General features: G+C 42.7%; 1 protein-coding gene across 4 annotated transcripts in view; it reads left to right on the forward strand.

The window, feature by feature from the left end:
• Positions 1–1,528: 1,528 nt before the first annotated feature.
• LOC132819879 (GDNF-inducible zinc finger protein 1-like) overlaps positions 1,529–19,957 on the forward strand; it is a 47,528-nt gene continuing 29,099 nt past the window's right edge. For 3 of the 4 annotated variants that reach the window (XM_060831808.1, XM_060831806.1, XM_060831809.1), the window contains exon 1: positions 1,529–1,799. The gene's annotated coding sequence lies outside the window, so the exon portion shown is untranslated. Of the gene's footprint in view, positions 1,800–4,662; positions 4,686–19,957 lie in introns of those variants that run through there. The other variant, XM_060831807.1, reaches the window with a different exon arrangement.

Consider the following 19,957-nt stretch of genomic DNA (forward strand, 5'->3'; position numbering starts at 1 on the left):
CTTTCAAAACATGCTTCCAGACTGGCCCAGCTTCTCCAGTAATTTGCTTTTGCTTGAGGGATGACATTAAGTTTATAAAATCATGAGGGGCTTGGATAGGGTAAATACCCATTCTTTTCCCCCGGAATGGGAGAATTCCAGAATTAGAGGTCATAGTTTTAGGGTGAGAGGGGAAAAATTTATAAGGAACGTAAGGGGCAACTTTTTCATGCAGAAGGTGGTGCGTGTATGGAATGAAGAAATGGTGGAGGCTGGTAAGAGGCGTCTGGATGGGTATATGACTAGGAAAGGTTTAGAGGAATATGAGCCAAATTTTGGCAAATGGGCCTAGATTAATTTATGATATCTGGTCATCGTGGGTGAGTTGGCCAAAGGGTCTGTTTCCATGCTGCACATCTCTATGACTCTGTGACTCACTTTTCTAAATGGAGATAAAAGTCATTACTCTAAAGTGCAGAGTGACTTGTGAGTTCCAGTCAGGAATCTCTCAATGTAAACTTGCAGATTGAGTCAGTAGTTAAGAAGGCAAATGCAATGATGGCATTTGAGAGGACTTGCATATAAAGTATATTAAAGTACTTCTTAGTCTGTATAAGGCTCTGGATAAACCACATTTGGAGTGCGCAGTTTTGGGCCTTATATCTTAGAAAGGATGTACTGGCCCTGGAGCATGTTCAATGGAGGTTCAGAGAATGGTCCCAGGAATGAAAAGCTTGGCATACGAGGAATATTTGAGGACTCTGGGTTTATACTCAATGGAGTTTAGAAGGAAGGGGGATCTAATTGAAACATACAGACAACCGAATGTTGAGAAATGTTTCTATTGGTCAGACAGGCTAGGATCTGAGACAGTAGCCTTAGAGTAAAAAGGTTGGAGATAATGAGAAACATGTTCAGCTAGGGAGTGCTTAATCTCTGGAATTCATTGCCACAGAAAACTGTGGAAGCCAGGTCATTAAGTGTATTTAAGACTGGGACAGATAGGTTCTTGAGTATCAATGGTTCCGGGGTGGGGAGACAATGAGTGAATGGGGTTGAGAAACATATCAGCCAGGAGTGAATGGCAGAACAGACTCGATGGACTGAATGGCCTAACTTATGGTCTCAGGGCTCTACAAAAGCCCTTCCACCTCTTTCCTTCATCAACCTGCAAATACAAGGCAAGGTTGGCCTCCTGGCTCAGAGATAGAAACACTATCACTGCGTCACAGGAGACAGGGAGGCGGCACCGCCCTGTCACGTGACACATGCTCCCGTGCGACGCCAAAATTAACAATCCACCTGTAAACATCGTTTCTGCTGTGGTGCGCATGCGTGGACAACGGCGCCGCCAGTGACACACGTGGCCGTGCGTGAGCTCTACGTGATGCCGTCAGTGCCAGGGACGGCGCGTTACCGCTTCGGCGCGCACGACCGGTATCGCTCCGTCCCTTGCCGGGCGCCTGCGCACAGCTGGCGGGGAGCGCGAGGGGCGGCCGTTTGGTTGAGGGGGGCGGGGCGAGGTGGGGAGTGCGCGTGCGCCGGAGCGAGGGCCCAGGGGAGTCGCTTTGGAGATAACCTGCTGCCTTCCTCCCTCCATCCCCAGCCCACCGAGCCCAAGCTACCCCTCGGTGTCCGCTACCACCACCTTAGGCCCCCTGAGACATCCCCTCACCTGGCCCACACCTGCCCCTCCGGGCACTGCAGCGACCCCGACACCCCCACTCGGCCCATCGTCGGCGCACTTGCCCCCCCCCCCCCCCCTCTTGTTTCCTCGGTCTGTCCACCGCCCAGACCTTTGGGTGAGAACCGGAGAGCAGGTCAGTCTGTCCGGGAGCAGTCTGTTCGTGTTCGAGCTGCTGATGGGGGCGGGAGGGTAGTCGGTCGGGGCTCAGCCTTCCCCGGATCCCCTCGGGGCTGGGGCGGGGGGCGTTGCTGTGGGAAGTAGGGGGTTTGGTGTGAAACCTGAGTACTCCGGGCAAGGCCCCACGGGGGTGTCTATGTGTAACCGGCAGGTAATGGGAGAGGAGACAGCTGTGTGCAGCATCTCCAGGTACAAATGTGTTGCTGGTCAAAGCACAGCAGGTTAGGCAGCATCTCAGGAATAGAGAATTCGACGTTTCGAGCATAAGCCCTTCATCAGGAATAAGAGAGAGAGAGCCAAGCCGGCTGAGATAAAAGGTAGGGAGGAGGGACTAGGGGGAGGGGCGATGGAGGTGGGATAGGTGGAAGGAGGTCAAGGTGAGGGTGATAGGCCGGAGTGGGGTGGGGGCGGAGAGGTCAGGAAGAGGATTGCAGGTTAGGAGGGCGGTGCTGAGTTGAGGGAACCGACTGAGACAAGGTGGGGGGAGGGGAAATGAGGAAGCTGGAGAAATCTGAATTCATACCTTGTGGTTGGAGGGTTCCCAGGCGGAAGATGAGGCGCTCCTCCTCCAGCCGTCGTGTAGTTGTGTTCTGCCGGTGGAGGAGTCCAAGGACCTGCATGTCCTCGGTGGAGTGGGAGGGGGAGTTAAAGTGTTGAGCCACGGGGTGATTGGGTTGGTTGGTTCGGGCGGCCCAGAGGTGTTCTCTGAAGCGTTCCGCAAGTAAGCGGCCTGTCTCACCAATATAGAGGAGGCCACATCGGGTGCAGCGGATGCAATAGATGATGTGTGTGGAGGTACAGGTGAACTTGTGGCGGATATGGAAGGATCCCTTGGGGCCTTGGAGGGAAGTGAGTGTGGAGGTGTGGGCGCATGTTTTACATTTCCTGCGGTTGCAGGGGAAGGTGCCGGGGGTGGAGGTTGGGTTGGTGGGGGGTGTGGATCTGACAAGGGAGTCACGAAGGGAGTGGTCCTTGCGGAACGCTGATAGGGGAGGGAAATATATCCTTGGTGGTGGGGTCCGTTTGGAGGTGGCGGAAATGGCGGCGGATAATACGTTGTATGCGCAGGTTGGTGGGGTGGTAGGTGAGAACCAGTGGGGTTCTGTCTTGGTGGCGGTTGGAGGAGCGGGGCTCAAGGGCGGAGGAGCGGGAAGTGGAGGAGATGCGGTGGAGGGCATCGTCGATCACGTCTGGGGGGAATCTGCGGTCCTTGAAGAAGGAGGCCATCTGGGTTGTGCGGTGTTGGAATTGGTCCTCCTGGGAGCAGATGCGGCGGAGACGAAGGAATTGGGAATATGGGATGGCGTTTTTACAGGGGGCAGGGTGGGAGGAGGTGTAGTCCAGGTAGCTGTGGGAGTCAGTCGGTTTATAATAGATGTCTGTGTTGAGTCGGTCGCCCGAGATAGAAATGGAAAGGTCTAGGAAGGGGAGGGAGGAGTCTGAGACAGTCCAGGTGAATTTCAGGTCGGGATGGAAGGTGTTAGTAAAGTTGATGAACTGTTCAACCTCCTCGTGGGAGCACGAGGCAGCGCCGATACAGTCATCGATGTAGCGGAGGAAAAGGTGGGGGGTGGTGCCAGTGTAGTTGCGGAAGATGGACTGTTCCACATATCCTACGAAGAGGCAGGCATAGCTGGGGCCCATGCGGGTGCCCATGGCAACTCCTTTAGTTTGGAGGAAGTGGGAGGATTGAAAAGAGAAGTTATTCAGGGTGAGGACCAGTTCAGTCAGTCGAAGGAGGGTGTCAGTGGAAGGGTACTGGTTAGTGCGGCGGGAAAGGAAGAAGCGGAGGGCTTTGAGTCCTTCGTGATGGGGGATGGAGGTGTACAGGGACTGGATGTCCATAGTGAAAATAAGGCGTTGGGGACCGGGGAAGCGAAAATCCTGGAGGAGGTGGAGGGCGTGGGTGGTGTCCCGAACGTAGGTGGGGAGTTCTTGGACTAAAGGGGACAGGACCGTGTCGAGGTATTGGGAGATGAGTTCGGTGGGGCAGGAGCAGGCTGAGACAATGGGTCGGCCGGGGCAGGCAGGTTTGTGGATTTTGGGCAGGAGGTAGAAACGGGCGGTGCGGGGTTGTGGGACTATGAGGTTGGAGGCGGTGGATGGGAGATCCCCTGAGGTGATGAGGTCCTGGATGGTCTGGGAGATGATGGTTTGGTGGTGGGAGGTGGGGTCGTGGTCAAGGGGGCGATAAGAGGAGGCGTCCGCGAGCTGGCGTTTGGCTTCAGCGGTGTACAGGTCAGTGCGCCAAACTACCACCGCGCCTCCCTTGTCTGCGGGTTTGATGGTGAGGTTGGGATTGGAGCGGAGGGAGTGGAGGGCTGCACGTTCTGAGGGTGAGAGGTTGGAGTGGGTGAGAGGGGTGGACAGGTTGAGTCGGTTGATGTCACGGCGGCAGTTGCTCCAGGTAGACCAGCTTTGTTTACGGAGGGGTCTGAGTGACTCGGTTTGGAAGGATGAGTGCAGGAAAGAGAGAGGCACCAGATGCCAGGAGGATCCACAGCAGTGGATATTTTCTGTGGATTTTTTTTTGTTAAATCAGTGCATCGCTTTGGTCATCCCGCTGCTGCCCCTATGCCACTGCCTGCCTGCTGTCTCCCTGCCCATTCCACCACAACAAAACTTGATTTTGATTTATTGTTGTCACATGTACCTAAGTATAGTGAAAAGTTTTGTTTTGCGTGCACCAGAGGCAGTTCATAATGTACGAGGACACGCAGAGAGAGGCATACAAAGTTACGGCTGCACAGAAGGTGTATTAAAGCAAGGCCAGCGTTTGATTTGAAAGCTCTATTCAGCAGAGTCTAATGACAGGGGGAAGAAACTGTTCTTGAACCTATCGGTATGTGTTTAAGGTTTTATATCTTTTGCCTGACAGAAGAGATCATAACCAGGGTGGGAGGCACCTTTGATGTTGGCTGCCTTTCTGCAGCAACAAGAAGTGTAGGTGGAGTCGATGGATGGGAGTTTGGCTTGCATGATAGTCTGGCCTGTGTTCACAACTTTCTGTCGTTTCTTATGGCCTTGCGCAGAGCAGTTGCTGTAGAAGCTGTGATGCATCCAGATAGGTTGCTTTCTATGGTGCATCTGTAAATGTTGGTGAGGGTACTTATGGGTGTACTGAATTTCCTTAGCCTCCTGAGGAAGAAGAGGCGTTGTTGTGCCTTGTTGACTGTCACATCCATGTGGGTGATCCAGGACAGCTTATTGGTCATTGTCACTCTGAGGAACTTGACTCCCAACCCTCTCCGCCCCAGTTGCATTAATGTAGTTAGGAGCGTACCCTTTTCCCTGCTTCCTGAAGTCAATGATCAGTCCTTTATTTTTGCTGACATTGAGGGAGAACTTGTTATCCTTGTTCCGTGTCGCCAAGTATTCTGTCTCCTTCCTCTGTTCTGCCTCATCATTGTTTGATATCCAGCCTAACACGGTGGTGGTGTCAACAAGCTTGTAGGTGGAGTTTGGATTAAAATTTGGCCACTCAGTCATGAGTGTACCGGGAATGTAGTAGGGGGCTATGTGCGCATCTTTTTGGGATGCTAATGTTGAGGATTGTCATGGAGGAGGAGTTGTTGTCTATCTTCACTGATTGTGGTTTATGGGTCAGGAAGATGATCTAGTTGCACAGGTCAGAGTGAGACATGGTCTCTGAGTTTGGAATTTAGTTTGGTTGGGACTAGAGTTTTGAAGGCATAGCTGTAGTCAATAGTTGAATCCCGCAGTAGGTATCTTTATCCAGATGTTCCAGGGATGAGTGTAGGGCTAGGGAAATGGCATCTGTTGTGGACTTTTGATTAGACTAGATTAGACTTAGTGTGGAAACAGGCCCTTCGGCCCAACAAGTCCACACCGACCCGCCGAAGCGCAACCCACCCATACCCCTACATTTACCCCTTACCTAACACTACGGGCAATTTAGCTTGGCCAATTCACCTGACCCGCACATCTTTGGACTGTGGGAGGAAACCGGAGCACCCGGAGGAAACCCACGCAGACACGGGGAGAATGTGCAAACTCCACACAGTCAGTCGCCTGAGTCGGGAATTGAACCCGGGTCTACAGGCGGTGAGGCAGCAGTGCTAACCACCGTGCCGCCCACATTGCCCACTTGTGTCCTGTAGGCAAATTGCAAACAATTGGGGTAGGCTGGGAGGCTAGAGTTGATGTCAGCCGTGACTACCATTTTGAAGCAATTTTTAATTATGGGGGTCAGAGCCACTGGTGATAGTAGTTGAAGTACGTTGCATATTTAGGCACTTGGATGCTAGTAATATGAAGGATATGTAGTTTAGTTTGATCTTAGAATGGAATAAAAGGTCAGCACAATATCGAGGGCTGAAAGGCCTGTACCGCACTGTGCTGTTTCCTTTGGAACTGGGATGATGGTGGTCATCTTGAAACAGGTGTGGACTTCAGATTGTAGTAAGGAGAGGTTAATAATGTCAGCAAATACTTCCACCGGCTGGTCCACACAGGATCTGAATGCATGCCTGGGGTCTCCATCTGGGCCAGTCGCTTTCCCTGGGTTCACTCTCAAGAAAGCTGATCTGATATCAGCAGCGGTGACTGAGGGAACAGGTGTGTCTAGGACTGTTGGGTCAGGTGACCCTGTTTCACTGGCATTCTGCTCAAACTGAGCATAAAAAGCGTTAAGTGCATCAGGGAGGGATGTGTTTTCATCAGCTATTCTGTTCTGCTTCATTTTGTATCCAATTATGTAAGCCATGCCACAGGCGGCAGGTGTCCAAGTGGTTAGTTTGGGTCTCTAACTTAGTCTGGTATTGCCTTTTGGCATCTCTGATGGCCTTCTGGAGGTCATTAGTAGGATTTCTGTAAAGATATGGGTGCCTGATTTGAGCACAGCATACCTGGTCTTCAGTAGGCTATAGGTTTCCTCCCCCTTCCATGGTTTCCGATTGCGGAATATATGGATTAACTCCTGTAGCGTGTCATTCTCTACACACTTGCTAAGGAAATCAATCACTGATCTGACTTTTCCCAGTCCATAGGCAACCAAAGATTCAGCTGTGTACTATCAAAGTGCTAGGGTTTTGTTAAATGAAATAGAGGCACTTCAGCCAATGTGGGTGGAGGGGCTGAAACTTGCAGCTTGTGTGTCAACAGTATTATGTATCTTTGCTGGCAGCGTCTTTCACTTGTGGTCACTTACACACTGGAAACTCCTCAGAGCGGTCTCCCACGAGCAGACCAGTGGAAATGCAGTGCAACAAACTTCTCTTAAGGAACATGGGACAAACAGTTAAAATAAGGAATAAGGCGTTAAAATAAGGAATAAGGCATTAAAATGGAAAACATTAGGTCAACATGGATTGCAGTTTGCATGGGATTGAGAATGGCGTTACACATTTCAACCAATATCACATTCCACCCATAAAGGTGAAGGGAAGATGCTTTGTGTGGTTGTTGGGAGAGTTTGAAGATGTTGGGAAATTAGCACTTAGAATAGGAAAGAACAGATTGGTAATGCACAGGTCTAGTGTTATTTTGTTAAAACACTGCTGACGACAGTGATTTTTTTTTAAAAAATGAATAATCCTGTTGGGTATTATTGGTAAGGTTTGTATTTAGTATCCCCCATTCCTTGTTGCCTTCTCTGTGTTTTCCTTAAAACTCCTTCAGACTTTCTATAATGTGATTTGTCGTGGATTGATACAAAGTATAACTGTAGTTGTTAATAAAAGGACCGAAAATATTGACAGCACTTGTGGAGAGAGAAACAGTATTAGTATTTCAGGTCTGTGATCTTTCATCAAAGTTGAATTCACTTGTAAAATTTTACCTAAAAAAAATTCGAAGTTCGCTGCTAATGAATGGTATGTGTTAAATTGATTAAATCAATTTGTGTGCAAAGGTATTGAAGGTAGAAAATATTTAATTACTTTGACTTTGTTATTCTGTGTGTTAAATAGAGTTCTGTCAAAAAGGTGCTGTATTTACTTTAGAACTTTTTAAAAAGTCTAATGATTGGTCCAGCAAAGCTTTTTAAATTTAATGTTTCCTAAAAAAAAAGTGCAGAATAAAAGGGATGAGATATTCTGATAGTTGTGTTTAAGTGATACCAAGTTTTAGAATTACAAATGAAAACAAAGACTGCAAAACTGAAATAAAAGAAAAAATTGTTAGACAACCAGTTCAATTCGCACGTTTATCGAGATAAAGGAATGGTTTATCTTGTTTCAGGTGCATGTATCATGGTGGTAAGTTTTCTCATTACTGATGCTAACTGATTTATTTCCAAGTTTTCAATATTTTCTCCATTTTTGTAATTTTTTTTAAACAGCCTCTAAATTGCAAAACGCAAAGAATGATCACATACTGTCACAGTTTTGAATCCAAGGAAGAGTGCAGTGAAAATTGAGAAAAACTTTGATCACAACTGTTTAGGAAAGAGGAAAAGCATATAGAGTGACACATTTGCAACTTTAGCCAGTTTCCTCAGACGATTCTGTCTTAATTATTCCAATAAATCAGGAATAAGCAAGCTTGTAAAGGATAGAAGATAAAGAAAGTTTGAGACTTGAAATGAAGAGGGATTCAATTTAGATGGAAGTTTTTCTCTTTTCTGCCCCATAGTGTATCCCCAGTGTGGGATTATGATTTTGGAATTGAATAGAGTCTAAAAGTGAGTAATTTTAATATTCTTGCATAGGAAATGAATTTCTTTGACAAGGCTAACGTTTGTTGCTCACCCCTAATTTCCCATAACCTGAATGATATGCTCTTCCGCTTCAGAGGGTAGTTAAGAAACAATCATATTGCTGTGGATCAGAAAGTGGGAGTAACAGATTTCCTTCCCTAAAAGACATTATTGAACCATTATAGTTTTTATGACAATCCGATTAGATAACGTGGTTTCCATTTAACCAACTTTTAATTTCGGAGGTTTGAGTTCAGATTTTATCATTTGCCTAGGTGGAATTCAAACCCATGTCCTCAGAACATTAATCTCTGGTATACTGTCTCTGAAACCAAGGAAAATGGGAGTTCCATTTGAAGTGTAAGGCATGGGTCTTGATAAGACAAGTAAAATTTAAATGTGTAGCTATACAAGGTAATAGTAATTGGATGAAGTGGCATGAGGTATTTTCTTAAAGAACCTGAAAATATATTTTTGATAGCATTAAAAGTCATGAACTAACTTATTTTAAGGGTAACATAGATAAACCTTTGAAGTTGGTGAAGACACTGAGCTGTGAGAGACTAGGAAGGGTAGTTTCGTATTGTGCTGGAATTTTACTGGAACAGTGGACCCAATAACAATCTTCTCGAATATAAACCTCTGTCTTCTGCGGAAGGATTAAACTATTGTGCTACAAGAGGGTTGTGGATTATGTGCAGTTAGGATTTGTAGTATAAAGTAAATTGATGATCAGTAAAATATCAGTTCAAATGCTCAGTGTAGATAGTCTCCTTTACTGAGAAGTGGGTAAAAACAATGACTGCAGATGCTGAAACCAGAGTCTGGATTAGTGTGGTGCTGGAAAAGTACAGCAGTTCAGACGGCATCCGAGGAGCAGGGAATTCGATGTTTCGGGCAAAAGCCCTTCATCATGTTAGAAACAAAATCAATGAAATTTAGACAAGACCACCAAAACTGGAAACAAGGCAATTTATTATGAACTTGCAAGCACGGGCCTCAATTGCATAAGCAAATGAAGCAAATTAGAACTTAGGTTAGTGTCCAGTTATACCCTTTGAGCTGAGTGAGGTCTTCTCTCCAGACTCCTAATTACCCAATCTCTCTTACTATTTCACCTCTACCCATCTATGCTCCACGCCTTTCCAAGTTGGCAATTTCCTCCTTGCACGTGCCGTCGTAAGGCTCAACTCTTATCTCGATGTTCCCCTTTGTAACTACTTTCATTATCCATAGGTACATTCCATTCTTGTACATACATCTTAACAATGTATCTTTTTCGTGCTTCGCCTATATGTTTCAGTAATCTTAGCTTTTTGCTGAAACTGTTGTTTTAAATATTATGGTAAAAGGAATTATTTTCTTTAATAAATCTATATTAAAGTTAGTACTTTAATTATCCATAATTATGCATTGAAAAATAGAGATACTCTTCCCTAAATACTGCAGAGTTAATAGTTCTCTTGCTGTACCCCTTTTCTGTATGCTTTTTCTAAATCTGCAAAAACAACACTTAACCCCATTTCTAACAATTAGGGAAGAGAAGTTCTGTCCTTTACTGAGAAGTGACAGAGCGGAAGCAGAAAGCCCTGGAATATGCCGGAGTTAATGAAAAAAATAGTCTTTGAATGTGCTACTAATTGCAACACTGATAGAGGATAATGATTAACAAAGTTGATGCACTGCCAGTTTTTGACACTGTATTTTTAAAGAGTGGAAAATGTAAAGATACATCATGGTGCTGCTTTATGCCAGAGATTTGAAATGATAAAAGGCAATTGAAGAACACGTTTCTATTATGACCTGGACAGAGCAGAGGACTTCTTTTTGTCCACTTTTTTATTTACAGACATTCAACAGGAAGCATGCACAGCTTGCCTATTCCAACCAGATGGCACAGATCTACCAGAGTCACTCCATTCACCAGGACCTCACCACTATCAGCTTTTCACAGTGCAAGTTAAAATGTTTACACAAAAACAGAACATTGGTGGAAAAGCTCAGCAGGTCTGGCAGCATCTACAAGTTGCAAGATGGCAGCAGAGCGAGACTCTCCAACCAGAGCATCTCTCCTCACCAGTTCCTTTTCCTTTCTCTTTCTTTTTGTCCCCTGAGCAGTTTTTCTTACCCCCAACCAACTTTTAATTTATTAAGCTACCCCGAATGGAGGGAATGAGACCAGCCTGGTGTGGGAGATGAGTCCAAGACCAGGCCAGTGCGGGAAGCAAATTCTGACCGACCCCGGAGTTGGAGTAGACCAAGGCTGGGCCAACCTTTTGAGTCGAGTCCTGGAAGCAAGTTGGATCCAGAGCAGGAGCAGAGCAAGCATGGGCTGAGTCCTGGAACCCAACCATGGCTGGGGGAGCAGAGTGAGCTTGGGTCGAGCTGGGAGACAAATCATGGTCTGGAGCCCGGAGTGGGAGCAAAGTGAGACCAGGCCAGCTGGGGGGACAAGTCCTGGAGATACGTTCGGGACAGCAGTCATCACATGGAGGCAGCAAGGCCTTGTGTTCTGAAGTCCAGTGGGCACGGACTCCGTGAAAAAGGATTATAATTAAAGTACTTTAAAGATATTTTTTAAACTCGTCTTTTTTTTTAAAACTACTTCATATGTGTAACAGCACTTAAAGTATGTGTACCTAAGATGGCACCAAGAGGTGACATTACAAACTTTTCACTGCACTTAAATGAGCACAAGTGACAATAAAAGCTGTTTTAATTCTAAGATAAAAAGAAATGTTTCAATTTTATGAACTTCCTTTATGAATTTTAGTGACTGAGGTGGTAACAAAAATCTCAATGAATTTTGACAAAGCACAAAGATAGAACTGTTCAGAGTTGCCTGTGAAAATAAGAATTTAGCTACTGTTTTCATGCTGTTCAGGTTTGTGTTTAGCCCTTGCTTAATGTGTTTATCATCTCACACCACACACACTTCAGTTGTTAACACACCTTTATTTTTTGATTTACTATCTGGAATTTTACTTAGTCATACTGGCTGTTTGACTAAAATAAACTAGAGCTAAAAATGTGTTGCTGGAAAAGCGCAGCAGGTCAGGTAGCATCCAAGGAGCAGGAGAATCGACATTTCGGGCATGAGCCCTTCTTCGGGAATGAGGAGAGTGTGCCAAGCAGGCTAAGATAAAAGGTAGGGAGGAGGGACGTTGGAAATGCGATAGGTGGAAGGCGGTTACGGTGAGGATGATAGGCTGGAGTGTGTGTGGGGGCGGAGAGGTCAGGAAGAAGATTGCAGGTTAGGAAGGTGGTGCTGAGTTCGAGGTTTGGGACTGAGACAAGGTGGGGGGAGGGGAAATGAGGAAACTGGAGAAATCTGAGTTCATCCCTTGTGGTTGGTAAATAAACTGGAATACTCATTTTGACTGGATGCCAAATATCAACTTGACACAGAGTACATGGAAAACAATTTTTACCATCAAAGAACAGAAAATGATCAATAAAATTCTTGAGATTTTTGTTCGATCAAATTAGTGATGAATTTTTAGTTGTTTTAAAAATCTAAAATGGTGTAGTCTCTCTTGGTATTAAAATGATTTGTCTTGTCTATTGAGAACTGTTGCTGAAAGGAAATTGAATTATTTGCTTGTACCATTGCTTTAGATTATCTGAAATACTGTGGTCCACTTTGTATGGACAGGGTAATGTGTGTGTGTGTCTTCCCAGACAATCTTTTGGTTTGCCCTCCAGGATTATTTCTGACATCATCTGCTAATCTTAAAAATTGGGGAATGTTTCTTCCAAGAGAAGAATCCTTCTGTCCATTCAGTAATTTTTGAGCATGCATTGATGGTATGACTATAATATTTTCCTTAATTCCATTATAATTTACAGTCGTCAGTAACTGTTCACAATTAAGTTACTCTAATTTGCAATGAAACAAACCAAAATATGTAGCACCTAGTAGTGTCCCTACCTCTGGGCTAGGAGTTTGCATTCAAGTTTCACCTACTACAGAGCTATTTAATAATGTGTCCAATTAGGGTAATTAAAAAATGGAAAAAAGAACAAAATAGCTTGCAGCATTTTTTTAAGCAAAATGCAAACATTTTTAGCAAAAGAACTTTTAGTATGTAGATTAAGGGTGACATGTATTACATTGTGTAGAACTGTATTAGTTCTAGTTTGATTGCTAACAATGGGGGTCTTAGTTTATTGCTGAGAAATGATGCAATACCCAACAGACAGCACACAGCACTTTCTGTTTGGTACTTGCCATGCATGCAAACCAATCCATATGTGCAAGAAATAATCAAACTTGTAGGTATGCTAAATTAAAGCAAAGAACTGCAGATGCTGTAAATTTGAAAGAAAAACAGAAATTGCTGAAGACACTCAGCATGTCTAGTAGCATCTGTGGAGAGAAAGCAAAGCTAGCATTTAGAGTCCAGCGATCCTTCTTTAGAACTGTTTCAAAGAAGGGTCACTGGACTGCTAAGTCTGCTTTCTCTCCACAAATGCTGCCAGACCGCAGTTTCTCCGGAAATTTCTGTTTCTCTTTCTAACATGTGCTGTTTGCTTGATATGGATTTGGAGGGACATCTGTGTCTTATACTGAGGCACATAAACGCAAAGAATAGAAGCAAGTTGCCAACTACTGAGTGTCCTTGATAAGTATGTACCTGTCAGGCAGGGAGGAAAGAGTCGTGTGAGAGAGCCATGGTTTAATAAGAAATTGGAATCCCTTGTTAAAGGGAAGAGGGTGGCCTATGTAAAGATGAGGCGTGAAGGTTCAATTGGGGCGATTGAGAGTTATAAGGTAGCCAGGAAGGATCTAAAGAGAGAGCTCAGAGCAGCAAGGAGGGGCATGAAAAGTCCTTGGTTGATAGGATTAGGGAAAACCCAAAGGCTTTCTATAGGTATGTCAGGAATAAAAGAATGACTAGGGTAGGAATGGGTCCCGTCAAGGATAGTAGTGGGAAGTTGCGTGTGGAGGCTGAAGAAATTGGGGAGACACTGAATGAATACTTTTTGTCAGTATTCACTCAGGAACAGGACATTGTTGCCGATGTGAATATTGAGTCACAATTAATTAGAATGGATGGCTTTGAGATATGTAGGGAAGAGATGTTGGAAATTCTGGAAAGGGTGAATGTAGATAAGTCCCCTGGGCCTGAAGGCATTTATCCTAGGATTCTCTGGGAAGCAAGGGAGGAGATTGCAGAGCCATTGGCCTTGATTTTTATGTCCTCGTTGTCTACAGGAATAGTGCCAGAAGACTGGTGAATAGCAAATGTGGTTCCCTTGTTCAAGAAGGGGAGTAGGGATAACCCTAGTAACTATAGGCCGGTGAGTCTTACCTCTGTTGTGCGCAAAGTCTTAGAGAGAATTCTAAGGGATAGGATTTATGAACATCTGGATAGGAATAATGTGATCAAGGATAGTAGCATGGTTTTGTGAAGGGCCGGTCGTGCCTCACAAACCTTATTGAATTCTTTGAGAAGGTGACTAATGAGGTGGACGAGATAAAGCGGTAGATGTGGTGTATATGGATTTTAGTAAGGCGTTTGATAAGGTTCCCCATGGTAGGCTACTGCAAAAAATATGGAGGTATGGCATTGAGGGGGAGTTGGAGGTTTGGATTAGGAATTGGCTGGCTGGAAGAAGACAGAGGGTAGTAGTTGATGGTAAAGGTTCATCTTGGAGTGCAGTTACCAGCAGTGTTCCGCAAGGATCTGTTTTGGCATATGGTGTACTGGCTTTTATTGGTAGAGGAATTGAGTTCCGGAGTCCTGAGGTCATGTTGCAGTTGGATAAGACTCTGGTGCGGCCGCATCTGGAGTATTGTGTGCAGTTTTGGTCGCCATACTATAGGAAGGATGTGGAGGCACTGGAACGGGTGCAGAGGAGGTTTACCAGGATGTTGCCTGGTATGGTAGGAAGATCGTATGAGGAAAGGCTGAGGCACTTGGGGCTGTTTTCATTGGAGAAAAGAAGGTTTAGGGGTGACTTGATAGGGGTGTACAAGATGATTAGGGATTTAGATAGGGTTGATCATGAGAACCTTTTTCCACGTATGGAGTCAGCTATTACGAGGGGGCATAGCTTTAAATTAAGGGGTGGTAGGTATAGGACTGATGTTAGGGGTAGGTTCTTTACTCAGCGAGTCCTGAGTTCATGGAATGCCCTGCCAGTAACAGTGGTGGACTCTCCCTCTTTATGGGCATTTAAACGGACATTGGATAGGCATATGGAGGAAAGTGGGCTAGTGTAGGTTAGGTGGGCTTGGATCGGCGCAAAATCGAGGGCCGAAGGGCCTGTACTGCGCTGTATTTTTCTACGTTCTATGTTCTAAGTTGGCCCTCGTATCTGTTCTTTCTTTCAAAGATAATGATAAAAGATTATTAGTTCAAAATCCGCAGTGTAACTAAAAGCTCATCTTGTCTGCTTTGATGTAGCATTTTTTTTGAAGAGGAGGAGCAAGGAGTTCTCGTCATGTCTGAAAGTTGTTCATATGTGAGCCAAGCCTCATGGGCGTCATGTTTGTGTTCTCCCTGGAGAACAATGAGTTCTTAATTTAAAGGAAGAGCAGGTAATTTTGTTGGTTGCAACATCCTGCCCCTTCACATTGGAGCTTAGGCAAAATACATGAACAAAATATCTGACTTGAAGACAGGAATTTTTAGAAAATAACAGAATTGTTTAATTTTATGAAATTTAACCTGTAAAAGATTTGAGTATTAAAGTGAACTGAAGGTGATCCAATGCTATGCAATTAGGAAAATCTTACCAACTGCTTCCCAGAGGAAATACTTCAACTTTATTAGTGAGAAGATTCAAATAACTTTTACATCTGGTGAATCAATTTTCAATATATTACGTACTTTTTAATAACCAAAGCATATTGAACATACAGACTTTGTTGTCAACTTCCATAAGCCTTTATTTAATTCATAAGACTAATGGCAAATCCAAAATGCAATGGAATTAACCCTATTGAGGAGTTTACATTCAATATGATATATTGGGAGGAAGAGCTCTCCAGGACAAGAACTTCTTCAGCCACTTCCAGTTGAGGATGACACTTCAGTCACTTAGGGCTGAAGTTGACATAAACCTAACAAGATTTTCCACAGCAATTTCCTGAAGCACATTGTGACCTGGGGTGTTGTATCTGTGTCTCTATCCTGAATGCTACTTTATGTAGCTACTTGAAATTAAATTCCAGTGCATCACAAAAATCCAAATAGCTGCTCAAGTTTACTTTGTAGTCAGCGGAAGTATGTGGAATTTCTTGCCATAGAAAAAAGCAAAAATCGTTTCTAAAAATTCATATATGATTTACTGTTGTCAGCTTGGTTTGGTTGTTAGCATGCTAGAATCAAAATATTATAAATTGAGCATAAAATCTCGCTTAATGTTTCAGTGCTTTGCAAGGATATACTGCAGTTCTAATCTCCAATGTCTGTTCAGCTGGATGTAAATATCCCCATGCCATATTATCCCTGCCAATTTCCTCATTCTAACCAACGCATAGAACAAACCAACAAAAGTAGAATACTTTGTCATTTATTTGCCATTTGTGAGGCTGTATCTAATGTAACTTGGCTGCTGCACTTGCCTAAAAAGCAGTGAATTGATTGCAAAACATTTTGGATGCCCTGAAAATATTAGGCACTAACAAAATGCAATACCTTTGCTTTTTTTGACGACATCTTTTCAATTGTTTTGATTTTTGCATTAATGTGTTAAAGTTATTGATTTGTTAATTTTGCAAAATAAATTAGAGTTTCATCACTCAAGCTTCATATGTTCAGTTTCCTTCTTCAGTGTTGATAGTTAATTAATATATAGAAAGGATGTCTCTGCCAGTCACACTATTTCCTACTAAACACTACACGTCGCAGTACAACTTCATCTCTTGTCTTCAAGGTTTTTGTTTTGAACTTTAACTTGGGTATGAAAATATAGATATAAAACACATTCAATTCTTGTAATCAATATTGGTGCGTGAAACATACAGTTAAACACATGTACATTTTATATTGCTATCTTGTGTTTAAATAAACCATGGACTCTTTTGTATTAGTGCTCATGATAAAATAGGATCCTCCTTTATTATATGAAAGAAACACAGGTACAATGTGTTGATCATCTTCATGGGCATTACTCAAGCAATTAGCATTTTATCTCTGCCTGTGCATTCTTTGTTTCTTCCTGTCTCTATCCTTCCACTACTTACACCTTTTGTTTTCTGTCTGTAGAGTTTGGTTACAATGTTTTCCCATATAGTTACTATGTAGCTCTTCTGCAGTTTCCTCCGGGAATGCACTTCTATTGGTTGATGCAAGCAAATAAGATAGTTGCTGTAATTGAGAGATTGTTGGATATGCCCATCAGTACGGGTTGAGAAAGAAGGTCTGGAACTTATGGAGAGGACTGTTGGTTTTGGAAGCAAACAATGAGTTGGAATGTGGGAGATCTGCATGTGGTGGTTATTAAGTTATGGATGTGGGAAAGATCTAGAAATACCAGAGCGATTGCAGTTTAATTTATGTTTATATTCTGTCAGCAAGCTATTATTGATGGAGGATTTTTGCTTTCAAAATTTAATTTATTAAATTTAAAGATTTGCTACTTGCCACATTTCAGTAACTAGAAAATGTAAATATTTATTGGGAAAAAAGTATTTGTTTGCTTTCCAAATTTACTTTTAAAACCTCAAACTGAAGCAAGATACTACCTAGGCTGTGAAATGTCATTGATCTTAAACAAGTTTTGAAGAAGTCATACCAGACTCAATGTTAACTCTCTTTCTACAGTTGCTGCTAGACCTGCTAAGCTTCTCCAGCATTCTTTGTGTCTGTTTCAGATTTTCAGTATCTAGTATTTTGCTTTTATTGACCTAAAACACTAATTCTGTTCCTCTCTCCACAAATGCAACCTATCTGACTGAGTATTTTCTGCTATTTTTGTTTTCAGTTCTGCCTCTCTTTTTCGCATTTATGAACTCTTCTGGAATTTAAACATCAGTGTCCTTAATCAGTCACTCCTATTCACGCTCAATCGTATGCACTATATATATAAACACTTACTACTTCAAAAAAACCATAAATTTTACCTGATCAGCCCTTTGAAATTAGTCCTCAAGTTTTCCTTAAATTAGTTTTCAAAAATAACTAAATTGAATATATGTGTGAAAGCATAGTAATTAAATTTTAAACTGCTCAATAGGCTACAGTCCATGAGATCTGATTTCAGGATAGTGTCACCATTCAACAATATCAAACCCAGGTTGAGTGTGTGTTGCTGGAAAAGCACAGCAGGTCAGACAGCATCAGAGAAACAGGAAAATTGACGTTTTGGGCCAGAGCCCTTCATCAGGTGCTTTTCCAGCAACAGACACTCAACTCTGATCTCCAGCATCTGCGGGCCTCACTGTCTACTAATATCAAACCCTAGTCTTCAATTCCTGACCCCCAATTGGAGCAGAATATTTACTCAATAATGCACCAGTTGAGGGTTATATGGCTTACAAAGTCTTTAACAAATGTAAATTTATATGAATAACATTGACCTGATAAAATACTTAAATTTATAATTTGCAGTTTCCAACTTTCCATAAATCTCAAGTCTCATACGGTTCAGAAAACAATTTTCAAGCTGCATTTTTTGGCAAAGTCTGTAAGTGACTAAAAATAAACTACATTGTTTACAAACTCTTCTCACCACAGACAAAGAATCATGATTATGGATACTTTCTACCTGCGAAAGTGGTAACAAAAACTCTGTTGTTAATCAGTAGTTAAATATATTTATATGCCTAACATAGTTTTAAGAATTCAACCTGTTTGAAAATCTTTTCAAAACATTTGAATTCCCACACAAAACCATGATCATGTGCTCATCCATAGATTACATGGAGAGGAATTCTGCAAATTGCATATACTTGGTATGCACAAATATAGCTGAAATCTAGTCAAACTGCTGTGATTCAAAATATTCAGTGATGCTCAGGAAGAGTCTGAGAGCTTGAAGTAAGATCTTTAATTAAGTTATTAGAGTACACATGATTAATTCAGTGCTTTGATGTAATCATATTATTGTGCAATGTATTTTTTTTAAAGCTTTATTTTGGGCATTATACATTTGTTATTCAAATAAAATGGAAAGTAAATTTATTATGGACACTGTTTAATTCTACTGGTTCATGAAAATATAGCAAACTCATTACATAAAGACTGGTTAAATCATAGCACAGTTGGTTTTAGTCTCACCTTTAAGTAGTCACAAGGATATGAGTTCAAGTCCCATCTAGAGAGTTGAGAGCAGAATTATAGGTTAACAGTCTGGAGTCAAGTGTGAATACTGTAAATCAGAGCTGCATTCTTTTAATTCTGCTCTATGTGATGGTAAGAGATCATATACTGCTTTTTTCTGGTGAAGAGCAAGTGTGTTATCCTGGTGTCCTGGTTAATGTTTATCTCTCGATCAGTATTGCAAAAAAATGAACTGGTCATTAATACATTGTTGTATGTAGGCGTTTGCTGTATGCAAATCAGCTGTTGCATTTCCCTGCATTGCAAAGTGACTGCAATTCTCAATGACGCCATTGGCTGCAAACTGCTTTGGGATGTCCAGTGGTTCTGAACTACCTAATTTACAAACAAATCTTCCTTTTCCATGGATTACACAATGATTTTCAATGTTGCATGTCAATATAAACTGTAACAAAAATGTGCGGCAAGTGTTTGAATTTGTGCATATTTATTTTCTGCTATATGCTAAAAGATTTGTAAATCCTGAATACTCAGAGGGAAAATTATGTTAAAAATGTCAATACAACATACCGTAAAGAGAACAGCAAGTACCAGCTCAACCTGATGTTAACGTAGCATCATGTGAGATTGATAGATAAGTGTAGGTGCTATAACAAAGACTGTATTGTGGCACCCTAGCTTTTTTATTTTCCTTTTCCAGCAGCTGGAAACTGAGTAGATTGGGTTGGGATATCTGATTGGCATGGACAGGTTGGACCGAAGCATCTGTTTCCACGTTGTACATCTCTATGACTTTATGAATGTAGCCCTCTTTCCTGAATAATGAAAATGTCAAGTTAAATTATGTGCAGCATCACAATGCCTTAATAATTGTAATTAATTGTCCATTATTGCCACATTTTGAGAGCATTAATTCAATCCAGACATTTTCAGATTGGGATCTCCAGATTCAGGGGGATTCATAAATGAACCTTATGGATTCCAAAAATAATTCTTGTGTCTGACACTCGTCACTTTGTTGTATTACATTGTTTTTGAGAAGCTAGTACAGCAATTTTGAAGATTGCAAATTTTTACATTGCAAAAATAAGTGAAATGCTTTTATTTAGAAGCGATGCTTTGGAGATGGTGGTTTTGGATTCGGGTGTACAATGTTAAAAATCTCACACCAGGTTATAGTCCAACAGGTATATTTGGAAGCACTAGCTCTCGGAGTGCTGC

The sequence above is a fragment of the Hemiscyllium ocellatum genome, chromosome 10 (assembly GCF_020745735.1).
Source record: "Hemiscyllium ocellatum isolate sHemOce1 chromosome 10, sHemOce1.pat.X.cur, whole genome shotgun sequence".
In the NCBI taxonomy this organism is placed as follows: domain Eukaryota; kingdom Metazoa; phylum Chordata; class Chondrichthyes; order Orectolobiformes; family Hemiscylliidae; genus Hemiscyllium; species Hemiscyllium ocellatum.